General features: G+C 43.1%; 1 protein-coding gene across 1 annotated transcript in view; it reads left to right on the plus strand.

The window, feature by feature from the left end:
• CRTAC1 (cartilage acidic protein 1) overlaps positions 1–23,475 on the plus strand; it is a 2,821,007-nt gene that overhangs the window by 2,776,978 nt on the left and 20,554 nt on the right. The gene's annotated exons all lie outside the window — the stretch shown is intronic.

A 23,475-nucleotide genomic window follows, 5' to 3' on the forward strand; every position in this document is an offset into this window, starting at 1 on the left:
CTGGAAGCCAATGAAGGCTGCGCCTGGCGTCAGAGACGTGCATGTTGCGCTCAAGGCCCATTACAGCGCGTGCTGCATTATTACGTAGAGCCACATGGGTGCAATCAATGGCACCTAGCACTTTGGGGAAGTGTGCCACCCCGTAAAAATCCTGGCCAACAGCTTGCCTTTCTGCAGGTGTTCTGGGCATGTATATGTGCCTGCGGACTGAGGGGCGTGCAGTCATGATGGCCAAGACCTGGTGTAGGCAACGTGACTGCGTGGCCTATGACACCCCCCCACTATGGCACTTGTCCGCTTAAATGACCCAGTAGCCAATAAGTGCAGTACATTGAGCACCTTTTCCAAGGGGCTCAGTGCTTGGGAGCACAGGGTGGGTGATATGAGGTCATCCTCCCACTCACTCATCAGGTAGAGTATTATGTGAGATGGAAACCTGTAACTCCCATACACCTTGTCATCAGGCATCCCAAAAAAGCTGGTCCTGGGTGTAAAAATTCTGGCCCTGACTATCCTCCTCCTCCTCCTGCGGTATCCCGTGACCATTGCTGCGAGGAACGGTATATTCATTGTAGCGTCTGAGCTTGTTTGTTCTTTGCGCGCACTTTTATGCTGCGCGGGTCCACGTACGCCTGCTTCCTGCTGGCGTACGTGTTTTCGGATTAGCACATCTTTTTTGGCGCATGTGTTAGCCCCGTTCCATTCCATGAATACGTGTTGTAGGCGCGCGTGTGGGCGTTCCGCGCATTTGCCTCCTGTACTTCCCCGTAACGCCCACATTTTCACACGTTGTTCCCCATTCCACGTGTTACGCCCTGTGTTCCGCCTACTTTTGTTGTGTGCGCTGCGCTACGTGCGCTTTCGCTGTGCGCGTAGCGCATGCTGTTTGATGAACTGTGCACCCGCGTGCGCCACGCAGGATTTTAGCGCACATCCATGGATTTACACGCGCACAGACTTCCATGAAACGCTGTGCGCGGGTTTTGCTGCGATTTTCGCACTGGCGCTGCGATTCGCACACCTTCGCATGCTTGAGCGAAAATTTTCAGCGCACATTAATTCCATGAATCGGCGTGATAATGTGTTATTTAGATGAGAACATTCTTTAATACATTAAATAGTTCATAATAGGACTCCCGATCGGCCCCGCCTTTGTGTTACCAATATTATAAACACAACCCCTTGTAGGGAATTTCCATCAACATTAATTGTATATGTGATGTCATCAGTAATGTCATCAATGATATTTGTGATGTCATCTTTGATGTTCTGGGTGTTAGTCTTAGCAGTGCACAGTGTTGGCACAAGTTATGGTTACTGAGCTTACCATAACTGGCACATTTCTGGGGGTTTTCTGTTCCGTTTGTAACCATAACATCCCTTTAACAAAGATTTTTCACTGAATTTCATAGTTTTTTATTAGTGAAACTTAACGAGGACGTCCCTTTAACAATGTTTTTTCAGTGAATTTGGTAGGTTTTTACCAGTGCACCCTCAATTTTCTACAAGTTCCTTAAATTATACTTACTCCCAATGTAGCAGCTCTAGAGTCCAGGGACAGTATGAAAGTCTGCGGACATCAGGTAGCATTCACAAAACCCAGAAGCACAGGGGAGAACAACAAATGTTGTACCCTTCAACCAGCAAACACATATACATAAAACAACATTAGTACATTTACTACACCCAAATATACCTTTTTCTACGTAATGATCATTTGAAAATGTACAAATTATTTTTTCATATAGCACACAACATAATGGAACGCACCAAGCACAAATCATAACTGTACACCTCGTATTGTCACCTCAGTACAACTCTGCATACAGACTCACATACACCAGGCACTTATTAAAAAAACAAGCTATTGTTACCATTCATTATATAAACAATTCTTATAAGCAAAAAGCACTTTTTACATATTTTTACAGAAATAGCAAACACACTTCAGTGGTTAGAAGAACATTTCCCAAAAAAAGAAATGAGTGATAATAACATCTGTTATGGTATACAGTACATCATTTAATATAAATAAATAATGTAATTTGTACAGCTCTCACTAAAATAAAAATATGTTATGTTCTTATAGTACATAGTTTTCATGAAGAAACAACACCCCAATTCAATTAATTTAATTATGCAGAATCTGTAGAATCACAAAGAGAAGCCCTATCCCCAACTGTACTTAATGAAATCATAATGTCTGCAAAATTTGATGAAATATTATGTTATGTTAAATTATGTAAAAAATCAGGTGATGTAGAATGTTCATTATCACGGTTCTTATTGTACCTGCCCTCCTTGTCCCCAGCAATCATCCCCATCAAGTTTCCAAAATTTAAATGAAAGACACTTTGATGAAACCTCACTCCCTTCCTCTCCTGATCATTATTATACAGAAATTTCGAATTCCCCCATTTATGTTTCCCATTCCAATACCCCATTCTGTTCCCAAATAACTGTATATTTTAAACTATAAATGTCTTTGTAATTGTTCTGTCATATTATTTTTAAAATGCCCAATAATAGTCTGTAGACACTACGACTGCCCGGTACTGTTTGCATACAAAATGGAGGTGCCCCCGGACCGGCACGCAGTCCCGACATGTCCGGTTTCGCATTACGCAATTTTAACCCCTTAAGTGTCATGGATTTCCACCCCACCAGTGCCAAAGCCTTTTTTGGTGATTTCGGTATGTCGCCATGCAATGCCTTGTAACATTTATTGTAACATTTATCAAATTTGGCCCCTTTTTTACCCACATGCAGGTGGTCATAACAGCTCCCAGGAATCCTAGTTAACTGTAGCGGGTGAGGGAAAATAACCAAAAAGGGAGAACATTTTGGGCCTCATACCGAGGTGGGCGCAAAGGGATACCGGGCACCGTTAAGGACATCAGTGCCAGTAATCCCTTTGCGCCATATTCCGAGGTCCCTTAGCGGGTCCCGCAATGGGCACCTGGTCTTACCAGGCACCTTTTGCGGGAGCCGCTAAGGGACCAGAGAGCTAATAAAGGTACCACAAATTGCGGTACCGTTATTAGCTACTTCCCCTTTCCCATTGAGCCCTGTGGGGTCTGAAATGGGAATGGGGAATGGTTTTTTCAATGGGGACTTACCGGTCCCTTCAAGGTCGGAATGGACCGGTAAGTCCCCATTGAACCAGGGCGGACTCGGTACCGGTATGGGAGGTAGTCATGGCGCAAATAGTGCCATGATTACCTCCATACTCGGAATGAGGCCCTTTGTGTTTTTTCAAAAAATGCCAATAAAATGATGTACAAAGAAGCCTCTGATTTTTTCCTTGTAAGAGCTAGGAACAAATGGTTTGATATACTGAATTCCCCATTTTCCGTGCTTTCAAAAACAGGTTGTGTGGAAATGAAACAACATTATTTTGATATGGTTATCAACCGTTTTGTGAGAGGTAGGTGATTTTGCCCTTTTTTTCCAATCGATCATGCGTGGACGGAATGGAAGAAAAGGGTAGGAATGCTGAATGGGAGGACAGAAAGGCATACATTTCTGAAAAGTAGACAAAATTCCAAGTTTAGGAACGGGTGATTTGCGCAGGTCAGGCATCAACTATGTAGGGAAAAATTCCATAGTTTGGGGAAAAAGCGGGAACATGACCGTACAAAAGGTATGTGGTGGACATGGTTGGCCTAGTACGGCAATGGCTTCTATGAATTTTCAGAAAAACAATGCTTCGCTACATTCCCCTGACTCTTGCAGGTAGGAAATCACACCTTTTTTGTAATGGTTCACAAAATGAGCAATACCAGAAGCCAAAAACGGAGCCATCGTACACAGGAATTTTATGCTTATGGCCTGAACAGACATACTTAGCGTGTGTAAATAAGGAAAACAAATGTGGTGAAGAAGGTCAGGCATACACATTTTGAAATAGCATAGCAAGGCAGACCTTTTGAAGGGTAGGTGACTTGTGCAGGTTACAAAAGTGTATAGTGCCTAAAGCAGCGACTAAATGTAGGTCACATTAGGGAAACAAAAGGGTTGTGTGACAAAGGGCAGCAGCAAATGGTTTGAAATGTTATGAAAACCACGCAAACACAAAATAATGTCATACCTTCCCACGTTCCCACAGGTGTGCTGATGAAAACGGTACCTTGCATGTGTGGGTGCACCTACCTGGTCGCAAAGGGGAAAGCCTAAAGCACGGGTAACGCCAAGTCTTTACGCACAGCAGATTTTCAGGAATTTTCCTCATTTGCACATCATACAGATTTGGGCCTAGGGTGTCCAAACCACCAAGGGAAACTAGGAACCCCATGCCTTTCTGAAAAGAAGACACCCGTGGGAATCCACAGAGGTCTAACTTGCATAAATCGGCCCAGAATGTATTACCCAGATCCCCCAGCAAATTCCAAATTTGTGGGAAAAAACACAATTTCCGCACATTTTACTCTGGTCACCCACCGAAACATGCAGCCAACAACACATGACCTGCCGTCCCGTGTTCTCACAGGTGTCCCGACAGTAATGGTACCTCAAATGTGTAGGTGCACCTACCTGGACAGAAAGGGAAAAGCCTAAAATATGGGTAATCCCAAGTCTTTTCGCACAGAAGATTTTCAGGAAGTTGGCACATGTGCACATCACACAGATTTGGGCCTAGGGTGTCCAAGCCACCAAGGAAACCTGGGAACCCCATGCATTTCTGAAAAGAGGACGCCCGTGGGAATTCACGGAGATCTGACTTGCGCAAATGGGCACAGAATTTATTACCCCGAACCCCCGGCAAAGTCCTGGCAAAAACAGTACCTCACATATGTGGGTGCATCTACCTGAGTGCAAAGGGAAAAGCCAAAACCAGGGTAACCCGAAGCCTTTCGGCACAGCAAATTTACAGGAATTTTGCTCATGCAGACAATCTAGAGGTTTGGACCTAGGGTGTCGAAGCCACCAAGGAAAACAGGGAACCCCATGCATATCCAGAAAGAAGACACTGTGGGAATCCATAGAAGTCTGGCTTGCGCAAATCGCTCCAGAATTTATTACCCACACTCCCTGACAAATGTTGATATTTGGTGGGAGAAAACACAATTTTCACTTTGTCGGGGGTTCTGGGTAATAAATTCTGGGCCAATTTGCGCAAGCCAGACCTCTGTGGATTCCCACAGAGACGGGAGCAGATGTATCATGAGCAGCAGCTAAGAAAGGAAGAGTTTCTCCTACTGCGAGCAATGCCAGGACAATCTAGGGTAAACCTAGATGGGAATTTCGAGATAGGAAGCATCAGAGATAGGATCGATAAAGCTTATCAGGAGATGAGTGCAAAAGGTGAATCGGGAAGTAGAGGAAAAGGAGATCAATCTATAGTTGCCCATTCACAAGGCAAGGAAGGAAGCCAATTTAGTCTTGAGCGTAGAGCCCTGTCTTTAGAAAGGCTGACTTTCCCTAGGGATGAGAAGGATGAAAGCCATACTAGTTGGGATTAGATATGTCTGACGAAGACAGAGAAACCTTCCGTGGGGAGGAGGGAGAAAGTGCATGCGGTCCTGATGGATGTTTCCAGACAGACAAGGAAGTGAGATGGTCGGATCTAGAGCAACCTAAAGATATGATGCCAGACCCCATGGTGGACCCTGAGCGACCTAAAGGACGATCACATAGTGAGAGGGGGAAATCACCACCATATGTGAACAGGTTGAGGTCATTGACAGGTAGAAGGCAATTAAGAACCATTGTCCCTACCCTACTATGGATAGGCAGATGATGGGAGCTGATTGCAGATTTGGGTCTTTGCAGTTCCTCTTATTGGAGAAAGGAGGAGCCAGACTGCAGTATATCCCCTGGCCCCAAATGGACAAGGATAATTTAAGATGTAAACTCCATAGTTTAATGGCGGGTGAGGGAAAATGGATTTATGAGCTAGAAAAGATGACAGGAGGAACATCTCTAAAAATAGTGAACATTAAGGGTTCTAGCAGCCTTGGGCAGATGACATTTGGATGAGAGCAGGTTACTCAAGTGTCACAGCACAGAACTCGGCTCATGACGGAGCAACATTTAATAAATGCAGAGCAGATGTTTGGAGAGCACTCAGGGTACAGTATCATGATACGTCAGATATGGTTGCAATTATGGCACATAAAATGAAAGATGACGAAGAACCACTTGCTTATATTCAAAATATTCAGGAACGGTGGACTTTGGAAACAAGGGAGCCATGGGGGAATTCAGTGCCAGTATTTTACCACATTTTGGGTCGGGGATTGCCAGAGCAGGTACACAGACAGCTCAGAAAGTTTGTGGGAATAGAAGCGCAGCCATTGGCAGAGATACAGTTGACTATTGTGCATCATTGCCGATTGTTGCAAGAGAAAAATAAGAAGGAGGATGCTAGAAAACGCGATGAGGCTGAGTAAGTTCGGAAGAAATTGTCAAAGTACACCATAGAAGGGGAGGTACTGACAAGTGGAGTATGGCTGGGAATGCACAAGGGTACATCACAGGTGAATAATCAACAATAAACAGATCAAGGAGAGAATGGGTTCATGCTGTGAGGCAGAAGAATGGGTTTCAGAGGAAGAGGTGGTTTCCAGAATAATCAGGGTGGGTTTCAAAATGTGCAGAATGATAACCAAAATGTGCAAGGATGTTTTAATCAATAGGGGCTAGTCAGAAGAGCCCCTCCTATATGTTGGACATTTGGCACATCGCTCGAACATGTGGGAGCCGAGGGTATGTACAGAATTGGAAATTCTCAAGAGGGGGGACAGTTTATCCTCCAGAAAATAGTTCGCAAAATAGGGATGGGTTTGCCCAAGATCAGATAGTGTATCAAGCACATGCGTCGCAAATGCAACCGTCTTTGCAACCACAAACGATGGCTTTGCACCATTGAATCTGCTGCAAGGGCAGTCACAGCATGCATCCATGCAGATACAACAGAGTGCAAACACGGGACAGTTATTGACGCCTAGAGTAGGGGGTGTCACTGTCTTGGGAGTCAGCCCTTTTGCAGGCATTGAAATAAGCATGTTCTCCCAATAGGACAGCTCAGACCGTGACTTGATATGTTCAGTAATATCAGTGACACCCAAGAGGAACCAAGCGTTGACGTTACCATAGGAGGCAAATCTTTTCTTTTTTATTAGTATTCTGAGGCAAATCGCTCATGTATACGAGTGGGAAAATATCCGTTATCGGGAAATGCCATGAGTGCTGAGGGCTTCTCTGGAGCTACAATCAGAGTTCCTTTTACTAATGAATTACCAGTCTCTATAGGAGAATGTGACATGTCTATCCCATTATTGTATTCAAGGCAGACACTGGTTAATATTTTGGGCCGAGATTTAATGACGAAGCTAAATGTAACAATTTCCTTTACTGATGAAGGCATAGTGTGTTCCTCTCCAGGGATACATTATCTAAACACAGGTGAATTTATAATGGTGTTTACAGGGTGAATGGCTCTGCGAGGAATGCCATTAGAGCCAGACATCTTTCTTTATGGGGTACGCATTTTGTTGGCATGGCTACCCTATCTAGTGGTGATGATTATGAGAATACCTGATGAGTTCTTGTTCAGGCCACAGGTACCTATGGATGAAGAGGGGGGACAGATTATCCCCCTAGAGTTACAGGCAATGGAGAGTGATGATGAAGTAGTATTTGAGATGAGTATTGCATATTGTATCAGAACAGAGCAAAGGGAAATCCCACAGCTAATGGTGATAGTGCAGCAGCGCCCAGCATTTTTTGATGAGTACATGGAAAAGGTGCCAACCTCTTTATGCACTACAGGCCCCTATGATGTAAGCTTATTGATGGGGATGGGAGAAGTTAAGATTAAACTAAAACCTGGAGCAATTTTATCTTGAGCAAGACAGTACCCAATGTCTCGAGAAGCGGATGAGGGTATTTTTAAGACTATATCAGCCATGATGGAACAGGGTTTCTTGGTGAAGTCAGAGTCACTGTGTAATACTGCTGTGTATCCTGTGAAGAAATTGAAAGGGGGGTCATGAAGATTAATTCAGGAAATGAGGCCAATTAACCAGATTGTAGAGACATACTTTCCTTTAGTTCCAAATCCTACAAAGATTTTATGTAGTATTCCTACAGAGGCACAATATTTCACGGTGATTGACTTGAAAAATGCATTTTTCTCAATCCCATTGCATAAGGACTCCCAAGACCTTACATCATTCATGTTTCATCAAACTAAGCTGAAGAGTATTTGTTTGCCCCAAGGCTATTGTGAATCTCCATCGATTTTTAATAGGGTCCTGCAGATGGACCTAGGAAATATTAAATTGGAAAAGAGTATTGTGCTGCAATGCATAGATGACATTTTAGATTATAGCACAACAGAAAAAGAGTGCAGGCAAAGATTTCATTCAATTAATGACTATCTTACTAGACAATGGATATAAAACAGACAATGAGAAATTGCAATATTATCAGGAGGAGGTGTTGTACAAAGGCCAGTTAATCTAGCATGAGGGAACGAAAGCCACACCTGAAAGAGCTGAGTTGATTATGAAAACACCAAAACCGCACACGATAAATCAAATGCTGCAGTTTCTGGGACTATGCAATTATGTTAAAGCATTAGTATTTGATTATAGTTCATACATGAGACCCCTTTTGCAAGTTTTAAAGAAAGCCCAAGTGAACAAGGAAAAAATAGAATGGACTGAGGAAATGGAGGGAGGGTTTGAGGAATTGAAAGAAGCAATTTGTACAGCTCCAGTCTTATGTTTCACAATTATTCTGAGGAGTTCTTCCTGTTTTTGCACACAAATGGAACAGTTATGACAGCAGTGCTTACATAGAGGACTACATTAGGGTACACACCTCTGGCATATTATAGTGGGATTTTAGATCCAGTTATGAGAGGACACTTTCCTTGTGAACAATCGCAGGCAGCAGCCGCGTTCACCTTTGAGAAGTCTACAAGCTTTGTGATGGGGTGTTCCATGACTTTATTTGTTGAGCATGCTTCGTTTGCTGTTTTGGAGAAACCTAAGGGTACACTGACATCTCAGAAGGCTTCTGCATATGAGGTAGTTATATCAAATCCAGTGATCAAAATAGTCTGGTGAAAAATAGTGAACCCTGCCACATTTGTATCCGAACCTGTGAAAGAGGATGAGCAAGTGCATGATTGCTCCAATTACGAAGAGTTCTATGATGAGATCCGGAAGGTGAAGGACAATGCTCTAGTAGGGGAGGGGGTTCTCTTTATTAGGCCGGTCTGATAGCACAGCGAGTAGAACGCTCGCTTTGACAGCTGTGCAGAGCCTGCTGAAGCAGGTTCGAATCCCGGCAGGGCCAAACTCAGCCTTTCATCCTTCTGAGGTCGATAAATGAGCACCACATACCGTGGGTAATAATAAGCAGCGCTCAGCTACCTGTGGGTTCATAGCGCTATATAAATGCTAAATTGTTATTATTATTGATGGGTCTTCAAATATTGATAAAACTAATAGGGAAAGGCATTCAGGTTCAGGTGTGGTAAGGCACAGAGCTAATGGGGAATTTGAAGTGGTAGCAAGTGCAAGACTACCATCTCACTTTCCAGCACAGGCTTCAGAATTGGTGGCACTTTTTATCACACTCGAGAAACACGCAGGGCAGGAAGTAACAGTGTACAGTGAATCCGCCTACGTGATGTCAACTGTGCACGCAGGACTAGCACGTTGGAAAAGTAGGGGCTAGCTCTGGACGGCACTCCAGTACAAGATGCAGCGTTATTGGACAGGCTTATTAAGGCACTGAAACTCCCAGTAGCCATCGCAATAGTTAAATGTGCACCACATTCTAAGAGAATTGATTTTATTTCACGTGGGAACAAAGCTGCAGACGAAGAGGCCAAATGGGTTGCATATTCTCCAGATATTTCAAGTTTTGATACTCCAAATGTAAAAGAAAAAGTTGTTACGATTATGATTGTAAATGAAGGGTTTAATCATCTGTCCAGAACACAGTTGATGGAAGTTCAAGTTAGTGGTCCACAGGAAAAGCAAGAATTGTGGAAACTGAGGGGGTGTTCTTTATCCCCCTCTGAAGCATTGTGGTGACAGGACAGCACTGGTAAAACGGTGATGCCAGTAGCCTTATTAAGGATAGCACTTGAACAGCCACACTACCCTGTGCATGTAACTAGGGAAAGCCTTGCAGTAACTATTGCGGAGGACTGGTTTGTACTGAACCTGTTAGAACACATTGGGGGTCATTACAAGGTTGGCGGTAAAGGTGCCAGTGCCGTTAACCCCTTACCGCTGTATTATGAGGTTCTTTAGTGGGTCCCCCTAAAGGGCCAGCATGCTAACAATGGGCCCATTATTAACGGGCCCATTGTTAGCATGTTCCCCATTCCCATTGAGCCCTATGGGGGCTCGAATTGGAATGGGGATGGGTTCCCTGAATGGGGAAATACTGGGTCCTCCAAGGTTGGAATGGCCGGTAATTACCCATTCAGGGAACCCAGACCCAGTATGCGACAAGGGGGTAGCCATGGTGCTAATAGCGCCATGGCTACCTCCAACCTCATAATGACCCCCATTGCCTTTTATGTAGTAAATTGCATCATATGTCAGAGGTTTACTGCTGGGCACACAGTCCGAACAATTAAAGGAGTGATTCCGCAACCAAATGGTCCTTTTCAGCATTTACATATCGACTATGTTCATATTCTGCAAGTATGCAGTGGATATAGGTATATGATAGTGGTGGTGTGCCCCTTTTCGAGAAGGAGTGAAGCTAGTCCATGTACACACCCTGATGCCACTTGCACTGCAAAGGTTTTAGTCCAAGAAGTCTTTCCTAGGTGGGGAGTATGCGAGGTGCTGAGATCCGACAATGGGCCCCATTTTGTTAATGAAGTATTCAAACAGATTAGCCTATTGGTTAGTATAAAACACAATTTTCTTCTGCTTATCACCCGCAAGAAATCAGGATATGCGAGAAACTCAACTGTCTTCTCAAAGAAAGAAGCACTAAACTCAAATTGACATTGAAGACGAGATGGCTGTAGTGCCTGCCCCTTGCATTATATGCATTATGGAATCAGCCCGGGTTGGACCACTACCTCACCCCCATGAGTTAGTGACAGGAAGGCGAATGAGAACACTTGTGTCCCCTCCATCGAGGAGTAGAAGTAATGCCCAGATGACTGCAGAATTGTTATGAAATGAGTTATGTGTGTATTTGACATGTATGACCGCATAGTATTTATTTCATTTCAGATCAACTCAAGCGTAAGGGGTGTCTGTCTCAGGGCACAGATGAAGACCATTCAGCAACCAGATGTCAGAAATTACTATCTGTAGCCAAGTTGTTTGTTGGAGACCCCGTTTTAGTGCACAACTTCAGAAGGAAGTAGCACGAGCCCTTTTTTAGTGGACCATTCTTTGTTGAAATTGTCACTCCCTCAGCAGTAAAGGTTCAAGAAAGGAGTGCCTGGATTCACTTGGGCGATGTGAAGCTGGATGCTGGTGAGACCGATACACCCGCACCCATTGATTTGGAAGAAAAACAAGAAGAAGCAGTTCAGCACGTGCAGACTCGATCGATGCCGAGGAAGAAGGACGCTAAGATTGCTGATTAAATGAATGCAAGTGTGCATTTGGACTGTGGCTCCTTTCAGACACTCTTTATAGATATTTTAGAAGGAGTGCAAAGGTCAATGCTCTTGAGCCACAGGAATCATTTTAATTGGATTTTAGAAAGTGCTGATGTGCTAAAGATGCCAGATCTTGATGTCACATACGTCGACTGGAAAAGGGAGCAATTCCTTGATTCATTCCTCACTGAATTTCTCTTTGGGTAGATCCATGCTTCTATCTGATGTTGATATCCATAGGCTCCTTCTTGCTGTCTTTGTTTTTATACTCACAACTTACCCTGCTCTTGTTGGGCACAGCACTGAAATACCTACTTTTTTGCAGGATCCTAAGAATGGCCCTGCAATTAGAAAATTGCTTGCAGCGATAATTGAGCACATTTGTCAGCTCCCTGAGCATCTAACAAGGCTGCCTGATTAAACATTTTTTTTCCTTCCTTAAAAAGTAATACACTGGAACAATGTGGACCGTTGAGAATAATGCAGTTCGAGAAAGTGAGCAGACTCAAGGACGTGTGGTGAGACACCAATGGTGGGGTCTCATGTACATTGTTTTTCTGTATTTGCTAATCCATGCTGCTAACCTTACTGGTCCCAAAAAAGTTGGAGTCCCCTTGATTCTTCTCACTCCAGTGACCTATGCAGAGTTAGATGTTGCAAAGAGACCAAGGCCTTATGTGATTATCCCTACACCTTTGACAAATGTAAGGTCACCCATTTCTCTGACAAGTGTTCCTATGATTCCCCCTGTAAGAAGGATGATGACTGATATACTCCATGAGAATTATGCATGCATTCTCCTTGCAAGAAAGAGACCTAAGAGAGGTGCAAGGGAAGATGATTATGAGTTAAATAATGTTCTAGACAGTACAGCACATTTGGGGAACAACATGTGGAATTAACACATGAAAGAGGTGGGAAAGGCTATGTTTGTGCTCTCTTACCGTATGCTATGGGGAAGTCCAAAATATTCATAGCTATGGAAATAGACATCCGGACAGCTCATTGCCTGACTCACCTTGTACTCTGCCATACAAGAGGTAAATTCCATGGTCGAACATCATCCTTGGTATGGGTGACGGAATGGTCAGCTCCAGAAGAAGATGATTATTTTCAAGATTTAAAGACAAGAGCATGACCACACACCAGTGATCATGTGATAAGATACGAGCAACCTGGAATGAAGGGATCGGGAATCAGATGGGAGATAAATAAGAAGCTCAATTGCCAAGGGAAAACTGATGAAGAAATACAAAGATGCAAGGAGAGAGGACAGATGCAGATCTGGGGAACAGTACTTTCTCCAGATGGCTGGGAAGAAGGCATAGTCGTATGCAGAGCTGTGGCAGTAACAGGACATCACAAACCAGTTATAGGTGGTGTGGAAAAAGGATGCAAACCTCTATGTTCAAAGCTTGCAAAATTGCTGACATGGGTCTAGGATAAAGAAGGCCTGTTGCAGATAGTGTCTCTGGCTAGTGCAGAGCTATGCTTCAGAAACAATGGCACAAGAAAAGTTGGAGAGAACCAGTAGTGCGTTGAATCTTCGATGTACTAGGAATGAAGGATGAAACCGTAGTGACAATGGATCACTACTGGGCAGGTGGATCCAGAGCATACATGAAGCTGCCCAGATATTGGGGAGGACTATGTTCTATAGTGATTGTTCATGTTCCAGCATTGGTGATACCGAAGAGTGGCCTGAACATTTGAGAATTTCTAAAAGCAGATGCTCACCTAAGAAAGAGGGGATCAGTTGGATTCCTCAATCGAACAAAAAGGGAGAACTACTTGTAAGCTAAATCAATAGAAGCTTTTAATGATATTCCATATGAACTCAGGTTTTTCAGCCAGACTTCAGCTATATTCACAACAATCTTCATGCCAATGATCCAGATGATGGCTAATGCCAGATTGTTACAGATAACCAGATGGGAGCCCCTGCAGATGATCAACACAACCGTAAAGGGATTCAATGCTACCAAGGAAGAGCTGAGAGCCATAAGACTGATGCCTCTTCAGAATAGATATGTCCTGGATATGATTACAGCTATGGATGGAGGTGTTTGTGCCAAAATCAGAGAATCATATTGCACAGTCATACCTTCTCACAATGATGAAAATGGGACCTTGACAGAGACCATAACGATGCTCATGAACATGCATGTCAAGATGCAGGATGAAGTAGAAGAAATTGCTGATGACAGCTGGTTTGCATCAATCTTTCCATGGGTTGCACAATGGATGGCAAACATCTTCAAGTTTCATGGAGCCCTGTTAGTGATGATTGTGTTTCAATAATAATCCCACAGTGCAAGAAGACAGCAAAGAAAGCAAGAGGAATCAAGATCATGGTTGATCTCGAGTCAGGGTTTGGACCCAAAGAACTGACAGATGAAGAAATCAGAGTCTATGTAAAAGCCAGTGTTCATGCACCTGAGGGAACAATATTCCTGTATCCAAAAAGCCACAAGATATATGTGGGAAGATGGATCTACTGCATTCCAAATGGATAATGTAGTCTTATGACCTGGAGTGTTTATGAACATGTGAAATCAGCAGGATGCCTGAAAGGATTAGTAAAGATATGGGGCCTCATTACGAGTTTGGCAGTAGCCATGGAGCTATTAGCTCCGTGGCTGCCACCAAAACGGGCTCCTTTACTGGGTTCCCTGAATGGGGAATTACCGGGCCATTCTGAGTTCAGAGGGCCCGGTAATTCCTCCCTCAGGGAACCCGGGCCCAGACCTTTCCCATTTGAGTCCCCATAGGGCTCAATGGGAATGGAAGAGGGAGCTAACAATGGGCCGATTACGACCGGCCCGTTGTTAGCTCACTCTTCCCCTCGCAGGACCCGGTAACAACGCCTGGTTTTACCAGGCGTCCTTACCGGGTCCTGCGAGGGGACCTCGTAATCAGGCGGAATGGTGTTAACGGGCCCGCCACCATTAGTGGAGCCTGTTAATCCATTCCGCCTGACTTGTAATGCGGCCCATGACTCCAAAGAAGCACTTCTTCAGAAAAGGATGTCTAGATGTGAAGACCGATGGGAGGGTGGTCTATAAATCAACCAGAGGGGACAGTGTAGCAGAGGAGCCAAGTACCTCTACCAGAAGTCCCACCCCCATTCTGTCTATAGGTTGGCAGCCAGGAACTGCTAAATGCGCAAAACCAATAATGGTACCTATGCCGCGAAGAGTCCTCGAAACAAGGTATCCGTTGAGAAAACCCTATATGTAGCCGCAAAGAAATTACAGTCTTCTGAAGGAAGTTCCGGAAGAAGTGTGAAGATGTATGAAAGAGGAGACTGGTGACGTCACATTAAGCAGAAATGATGCACCCAGAAGATTTGCTAATGAAGAAAGTATATAGACCTTATAGAATCTGATGGCAAAGTAAAGAATTGAGCAATGTTTCATGTGCGGAATGAAGATTACACGTGCGGAGAAGCACTGAAGAAAATGTGTGTATAGAAACTGGATATTCCATGATGCATTTTAGCAAACTTGGATCCCATGAATGAAAGGGCTGGAAGTGAGGCGCAGCAGAATAAAACAATTGACGGTGAAGGAAGATTTGAGAAGGCTTGACTGGCCCAGTGTTAAAAGTCAGGCCGCCAAGAGCCTGGTTATCTACTTGAGAAGATCCAATGAATGTGAGAAGCGAGCTGAGATCCTGTTTGAGGTTTAATGGAAAAACACTGGAAGTCAAAATGTGTTCTCGATTCACATGTTCTGATGAAAATAGAGTTTGGAGCGAGCTACACTGAGACCAGAAGATAAGGCCATGCCTTCACTCCCTTTATTCTCAGGCACAGGGAGCCTTCTCTAGGCTGACTTCAAACACTAATTGACTGGCAGACAGCAGGAGTGATGATGGATGTTGGGCTAATTGGGTGGGGAGGCATGACCAGGCCAACCCCCTAGCACCTGGGTACCAGCTTGGGTGCTGCTAGCGAGTGGAGTATTCTAGAAGGGTACAAGTGTGCCAACCAATTGTAGAGGGCCACATATTAAGGAGACATATAGTTTGAGAAGCCAATAGAACATTGTGCATTATTCTGACACAGAAGACAACTTGCACTTGAGGTGGGCTTAGTTGTCCACTTGACTCTAGAGACCCAATCATGATCCCCACCATTATAGAAAGTATGCTTAGATGTTCCCTTTAAGCCTATCACATCCCCTAGTAGGTTTTCTTATTTTGCCACGTAGTATGACGTCACGTATGACACATTTTTAGTATAAAGTTGAGTTTTTCATGTAATGCTTCGAGAAGAACTCTTGAGAGAGACTGCTGTATAGCGTCCATTGATGCCCGTTGTACTCCCTGTTTTAACAAGTGTAATTAAAACAGTTGTGTTTTTGCCAAACTTTCTCATTCGGTCTGAATATTGATGTATGAGTAAGATATGCATCCCCATCAATCTCAGATACTGTTACCTCGTCTTAAAGGACCTCGTGGTTCATTACGTCGAACTACTCTACTAAGAGTACTGCCTACGCCAGTCAGTGATCATTACCCAATTATTCTAACTTGTACCATGTTTGGCAAAATGGCGGTCAAACCTGGCCTCATACTATCGAGCAAGAACCAGGAAGAAATCGACTTTGATATAAATCACAAGATGCCAAAACCCTTACTGAAAAATTGCTGACTTGTCAAGACCTCGACAAATCTGGAGAAGATTATGAACAAGTACTGACCATTTTTAAAGAACACAAGTAAAGAAACGTAAGACCCTTCTTCAAACCAAAACATTGCTCTGATAGTATGGTATACAAGAAAACGTGTTTATTGCATAAAGAAATGAAAGAATTGTAGAGTGCAGCGCTGCTAGTGAGAAAACAGTTAATTAAAAAGAGAAAACAGAAATACTACAACTGGATAGCAGCACGTAAAGCTGCAATGTTTCAAACATATGCTGAAACAATGCTCAAAGCCATGGGATACAAGAACACAAAGAATGTATGGCAGCTGCTAAACAAAGACATTTCCCCCACTTGCCCGTTCCTTTTAAACCCAGTACCAGGAAACCATCTACAAAAGCAATGAGTTTTTGCAGATGGGGAGAGGTTCATGGAACATCAACTTTGATCAAGATGAAATTCTATCTATCATAAAAAAGGCAAGCAAATCAAGAGGCCCGGAACCTGACAGACATACCACGAAATTCTAAAGGCAGGACCGGATGCATGGGCTAAATTCTGCTGCACGTTGTTTAAAAGGATTGTCCAGAATGGCCAGGTTCCAATTTCATAGAAAAAGAGTATAATCCCGATCTACAAGAAGGGTGACCGGTAAAAGCCAAGAAATTATCATGCAATCGCCTGCATCGATGCGTTGAGCAAAGGTTTCGCCTCAGTTCTACTAAAGCGACTGAATGAATGGGTGACTGAGACCAGAGAGTTAGGTTTTAGGCAAACAGGCTTCGTTAAAGGCGTTGGGTGTAATCTTAATCTGCTACTTATGAGCTTGATGAAAATGCAAACGCTTAGAGGAGACTGTAAAGTATACCGCCTGCATCGATCTAGAAAGCGCATTTGATAGCATTGTTAGAGAGCACCTATGTATTAAAATGTCAGCTGCAGGCATGGTATATTTTAAAGTCTCCTCTAGTGTCAGCTGCTAAATGTCCAATGGATCTGTTAAATGCGATTAAAGATCTATACACAGGAACATCCTTACAAGTCAGACTCTTGACAGGCACCATTTCCACCTGTAATGGCTTAAAGCAGGGAAAGCCTTGAGCTGCCTTCTTGTTCAATTTCTTCATCTGTGATGTGAGGCATGTCATTGACCCCGCTCCATCGTGTTCGGCAAAAATAAATGGCCAAATGCTGGGGTGGCTCTTTTACGCTGATGACTTGGTGTTACTGGAAATAACTCCAAGAATACTGCAGAAGAAACTCGATATCATCCAAAGATATATAGATCAAAACAGCATATGTATCAACCCCAACAAATAGGAAATATTCATTTTTTAAAACGAAGCTCACGGAAAACAAAGGCCTTGAGATGAACCATAAATGAACATCGCCTCCAAGCAGTATCATCAATCAAACCCCTGGGGACAATGATTAGCTGAAGTGCAAATGAAAGTCCATGGAAAGATCATCTGGAGGAAAGAGGATGTTCGTGAAGAGACTGGCAAATAGTTTGTAATTAACTGTACCCCGAATAGAAAAAAAGTATGTACAATGCACCTTGAAATAACATAACTCTCCCTGAAATGTAAATCATGTCTGCATACACTAAAATTGACCGTGGACTCGGCAGCATTTGCAAACCCGTTTCTCACCTAGAAAAACAGCTCCATATCATCTTTATTCCACCCCCCTTCCAGTCACTCTTTCAACTACCAAATAACCCCAAATGTGTTTTCCAGACTTTTTCCCCACTGCGCTACCGGCAGACACAGCAACTGTCCGCGGATCAAACATGGTGGCCATTTAAAAAAATATGACGCACCTCACGCTTTTCACCAACCAATCAGCAGGCGCATCCCATGTCCACGGATATCACACTGAACCCTGATTCGGCCAGAGAGCTGTCCACGGAGCAAATAGGGAATTGGGTCAGCGGACCAAACCCAGATATCACACTTTTTTTTTTACCTACTTTTTGGTCATTTAAAACATACATTTTGGATGGATTTACACCAAATTTACAAAAGCACGCTTTCGGGCCCAAGCCACCACTCCTGCCACAAATTTGGTGAAAAGATGTACAGTGACAAAGACTGTAGGCATGAGCAACATTTTTTTCTCCATAGCGTCTATGAGGATTTCAACAACTTTTGGGATCTGGCCTATAACTTTGCCACCCCTCAACAAAACTGCACCAAACATATCAGAATCTTTCTGAGGTGGCCATATATTTATTTTGCAAAGTTTTATGAGGATTCCTTGGGGGGGGGGGGAGTTATAATCCGCCCGAAAATGGCTCTTTCTACGAGTTGAGCAACTTAACCATACCTATACAGCCGCAACCGCAGGCTGTGTAATACATACATACATATATATAGTATATATAGTAGTATACATACATACATATATATAGTATATATAGTAGTATATGTAGTGGCCATGTAGTTATGGTTAAGTTGCTGTTTCCATAGGAAGAGCACTTTTTGGGCGGCTTATAACTTCGCTCTCCCTGGACGGATCCTCACCAAACTTTGTAAAAAAAAAGTATATGGGTCACTGAATTTCTTTGCAAGTTTGGTGAGGCTTCGTCCACGGGGGGCAAAGTTATGGGGGGGTCCCAAAACTTTTTTTTCCCCATAGACTGAATGGGAAAAAACTTTGCGAACCGCTGGACGGATTTACACCAAATTTGCGGCAGGAGCGGCGGCCTGGTCCCGAAAGCGTGCTTTTGCAAATTTGGTGTAAATCCGTCCAGTAGTTTTTTAAAAAATGACCAAAATGTAAGGCAAAAAAATTAGTGATGTCTGTGTTCGCTTCGCGGACGGACTTCCCTGTTCGCTCTGCGGACAGCACCCCGATTGGCCCATGGCCTTGCATCATGTCCGCGGACATGCAACGTGTTCGTTGATTGGAAGGCGAGGGGCGTGGAGTGCATCAGATTTTCTGTGGTGCCCGCCATCTTGTATTCGCCGTCGACCGCGTACAGCGCGGTGAAACGTGGATAAAAAATTGTATTTAGTGCCGTGTGTTGGTGTGTAAGAGTGTTTGGGGAGGGTGGGGGAGTATGAGATAGGTTCAATGTTTTGTTTTTTTATGTGCTAGACGTTTTTGTTGCATTCGATTTGTCCACGGAGAACACGGCTGTTCTGACATTTTGTAAATAAACTAAATGGTGGAGTGTTTAGAGGACAGAGTATGTGTCATTTTTGTTCGCAAGGAAGGTAAAAATGAGCTATGAACACTCGCAGTGTACTTAATTGTTCGTAAATACACAAACTGGGGGTGTCCTCAGGACGCTGTCCGAATTGTAATCTGTCTAGTTGAATGTGTTCTAAGAACAGCTCGCTGTGTCCCGAAATGGTTGCAATTACACAAAATGGGGGTGTTCTGAGAACGTTGTTTGTATTGTTCGTTGTCAGGGTGAAAGTGTTTTAAGACCACTCCTTTTGTCCGCTAATAGTACAATTTCCTATGGGCGTCAACCGACTTTTTGTCCACTAAAGAAACGATAAATCCGGCTGGTGTACGCCGACATTATGTGATAATCCTATGACTGGCGCTATTGACCTGGCTGACTTGCTTTTGCGACACTAAATCATATCTCCCGCCCCTAAGCCTGATATTATCAAAGCATTCATATTCCCCACCTCTCTCCGTGACGTTACAGGGTGCGTCATCAAACGCGCCCAGTTCTCTGCAGTCCTAAGTGACTTTACACAGAACCCGGAAGACAACACATATTATGTCACAACACAGCGTGCCACAATTCGGAATATGAAACAGTGATTTAAAAGCAAACAGCAAGATTGTAAATTTTGTAAAGTACATTTATTTGACATCAAATGTTTAGAGAATATTCAGCAATTTGCATTTGTCTTTGTTGTCGATCCGCAAAAGTTCATGTTGAGGCATGCAATGTTCCTTTGCGGTACAGAGGGTGTTAGATCAGCTTACAACTCAGTGCGCCACAATTCGGAATATGAAACTGTGGTTTAAAAGTAAACAGCAGGATTGTACATTTGGTAAAGTATATTTATTTCACATGAAATGTTTAGTGAATATTCAGCGATTTGCTATTGTCTCTGCTGTCGATCAGCAAATGTTTATTTGGAGCCACGCGTTGTTCCTTTGCGGTAGAAAGGCTGTTGGTTTATGATAAAAGCAGTAAATGGTCGCTCTGATAATCGGAAGGTTGCTCCAACAACGAGCCATTACACCACCCTATTGGTTGGTATGTTGTTTGTAGCCGCTAGTACTGCGTAAGGGCATATTGGTCCTTGGCAATTGTCCCATAAAATGGTGAGGGTCATGAAGTTGCATATTTGGACCTGCACCTGGCAGTTGAAGACCCCATCCGCTGGAGTCTGTAAATCGTGACATAGGCAAAATGGGGCCACATACCTGTTTTAAAAAACATAAATTAGTCTCACCAGCCGATCTTCATTAAAAATCATCATTTTATTTATTAGGGCGTGAAACTATTTGCTATCGAAGATAGTGCAACGGAGTATGTTAATAATAAAATAAATATATTTTCCCATTCATATATCGCTAAGAACCGTGAGGTATCTAAGCGGTGCTTATTATTAACCACGGTGTGTGGTGCTCATTTATCGACCACGGAAGGATGAAAGGCTGAGTTTGGCCTTGCCGGGATTCGAACTTGCATTAGCAAGCTGTGCACGGATGTCAAAGCGAGCGTTGTACTCGCTGTGCCACTTGACAGCCTACAGTGAAGTGGTACAGCGAGTAGAGCGCGTGACCGCCTATAGACCGGTTAAATTATTTCTATTAACCCACCCTGTGTCGTCTGCCTTTTTCAGAGCCCTCTAAACGACAGGGGATCAATTCGGCGGTGATAGTGTGCGGTAGGAAACATTATGCCACTTTCAATGAACAAGTTCAACTTGAGCGGTCTTTAATGCTTTGCTATTGTAATTATATTTGGTATAAAATAATCTAAAGGGTTACTTACAGTACAATTGCAATTTCCATTGTCTACGAGTGGTGCAGTCCCAAAATATGACTCTGCGTGTGCGAACGATCTTTCGCATAGTGATATAATATATAAAAGTGGTGTCGTTTCAGAAATGTCATCTTTATCTTCTCTTACGTTTTAGCAACACTCCTTCAAGAGAAGTCTTTCATCACAATCTCTGTCTGTCAAGGTCAAAACACAATACAATCTTATAGTCCGCTTCGTGAGCCTCTCCGGGGCCCGAGAAAAAAATGGAAGCAGCTGACTTTCACTGTGAACGAGCATAAATACTTACTTTGCAACATTCTGTGTAAAGCCATCTGTAGAAGTTGGTTTTTGCACGCCATGTTTGTATATTGTTAGCGTGATATTAAAAAAAGTTTGTTTAAGGGACGCTATGGTTCTAAGTACAGCCGAAAGACCCCTGAAAATCGCAAGTTATGGTAAGCTATGAAAAATAACTTGCGCCACCACTGTGCACTGCTAAGACTAACACCCAGGACATCAAAGATGACATCGCAAATGTCATTGATGAAATCACTGATGATATCACATGTGTATGTCTTTTTCATGGAATTTGTGTACTAGGGATTTTTATTATAATGTTGCGAAAAAAGTGTCAAGGATATTGCAATAAATATCATACCGTTATTAGTGCTTTGAACGATGCATTGATATAAATAGCATTGTATTATGGGATTTTATCTAGTATACTGAGCTACTAATGGAGAAACATAGCATTGTGTGTAGAGTACAAGATGAAAGTATAATATTTGTAATGTTAATATGTTGAATAATGAAATGATAATTGTCCTGAAATGTTCGAAAATTCACAAAATGGGGGTGTTCTGAGGACGTTATTCGTATTGTGTGATTGCTTAGCTGTATGCAATGAGGGAATGGCACAGAGAGTAAAGTGGACGGCGTCCGCGGACACCGCGGCTGTTCATGGACAGGGCGTGCTACATCCGGGTTTTTCCAGGAAATCCAACATGGAAAGAAGACTGTACGGATCAGCCAATCAGATGTCGAGGTTGTGGATTTGTGTTGAAAGAGACTGTGTGTGGTGAAGATGGCAGAAGTAGAGAAAGTCAGGGTGTTGGTGCTTGGAGATATGTTTGTGTATGGTTTACAACAGTACGCTCAATGCAGGCATGTTGCAAAGAACTTTGATGTAAAAGGAGTGGAGGTGGTGTGGAGCCTTGTGCCTGATTGCAATGTACAGGGAATTGTACAAGTTTGTGAGGATATGGCCACGATGAACAGTCCGCATGTGGTAGTTTTGCATTATGGTGCTTTCCATTTGGGCAACGTCAGTGCCCCTACTTTGTTGGCTGATTTGGAACGCTTGGTTCAAGCCGTAATGAAGATCCTTCCAAATGCGAAAGTAATTTTTTCTGGATTACTACCTAGGGCAATATGGGACAATAGTTCCGTTTTTTGTCCTCAGCAAAACATTGCTAGGTGTGTCATCAACCGAGGCATGTGTTCCTTCATGCTTAGAGCTGGTATGTTCTTTTGTAATAATGAGAATATTGATGCCAGTAATGCTGTTAATTTTAAAGAAGATGGCATTTCATTATCTTTTACGGGAAATGCCTTTCTATTTTGGAATGTAAGGGATGCTTTGGAGAAGGTTATGTGAAGATTTTAGGAGTAAAGTAAGAAAAAAAAACAAGAAAAAAAATACAAAATAACAGGTGTCTGTCAAGCATCTGTAAAAAAAAAAAAAAACGGCTCTTTCAGAGCCAACTTCTAAGGGGAAATGGGGCACACTATTTAAATTTACATTCACCACGCTCAGATTTTCGATATGTCCGCGGACATGGCGGTAGTCCGCGGACATGAAAATCACTACGAGGGGGGTTAGTATGTTCTATGTTACATGTATATGAAGTCAGGGATATTAAGGTTAAGTTGTGCTACTAAAAACCTATGAAATTCAGTAAAAAAACTTTGTTAAAGGGACGTTATGGTTAAGTTGCGCTACTAACAACCTATGAAATTCAGTGAAAAAACTTTGTTAAAGGGACGTTATGGTTCAAAGTAAAACCGAAAAATCCTGAAATTCGGCAGTTATGGCAACATAAGCAACCATAACTCGCGCCACCCTGCACTGCTAACACTAACACCCAGGGCATCAAAGATGACATCACAAATGTCATTGATGACATCACTGATGACATCACATGTGCATTTACTTTTCATAAAAACTCTGTACAAGGGATTCTTGGATTCTTATAATGCTG

The sequence above is a fragment of the Ambystoma mexicanum genome, chromosome 8 (assembly GCF_040938575.1).
Source record: "Ambystoma mexicanum isolate Mex_15411 chromosome 8, UKY_AmexF1_1, whole genome shotgun sequence".
In the NCBI taxonomy this organism is placed as follows: domain Eukaryota; kingdom Metazoa; phylum Chordata; class Amphibia; order Caudata; family Ambystomatidae; genus Ambystoma; species Ambystoma mexicanum.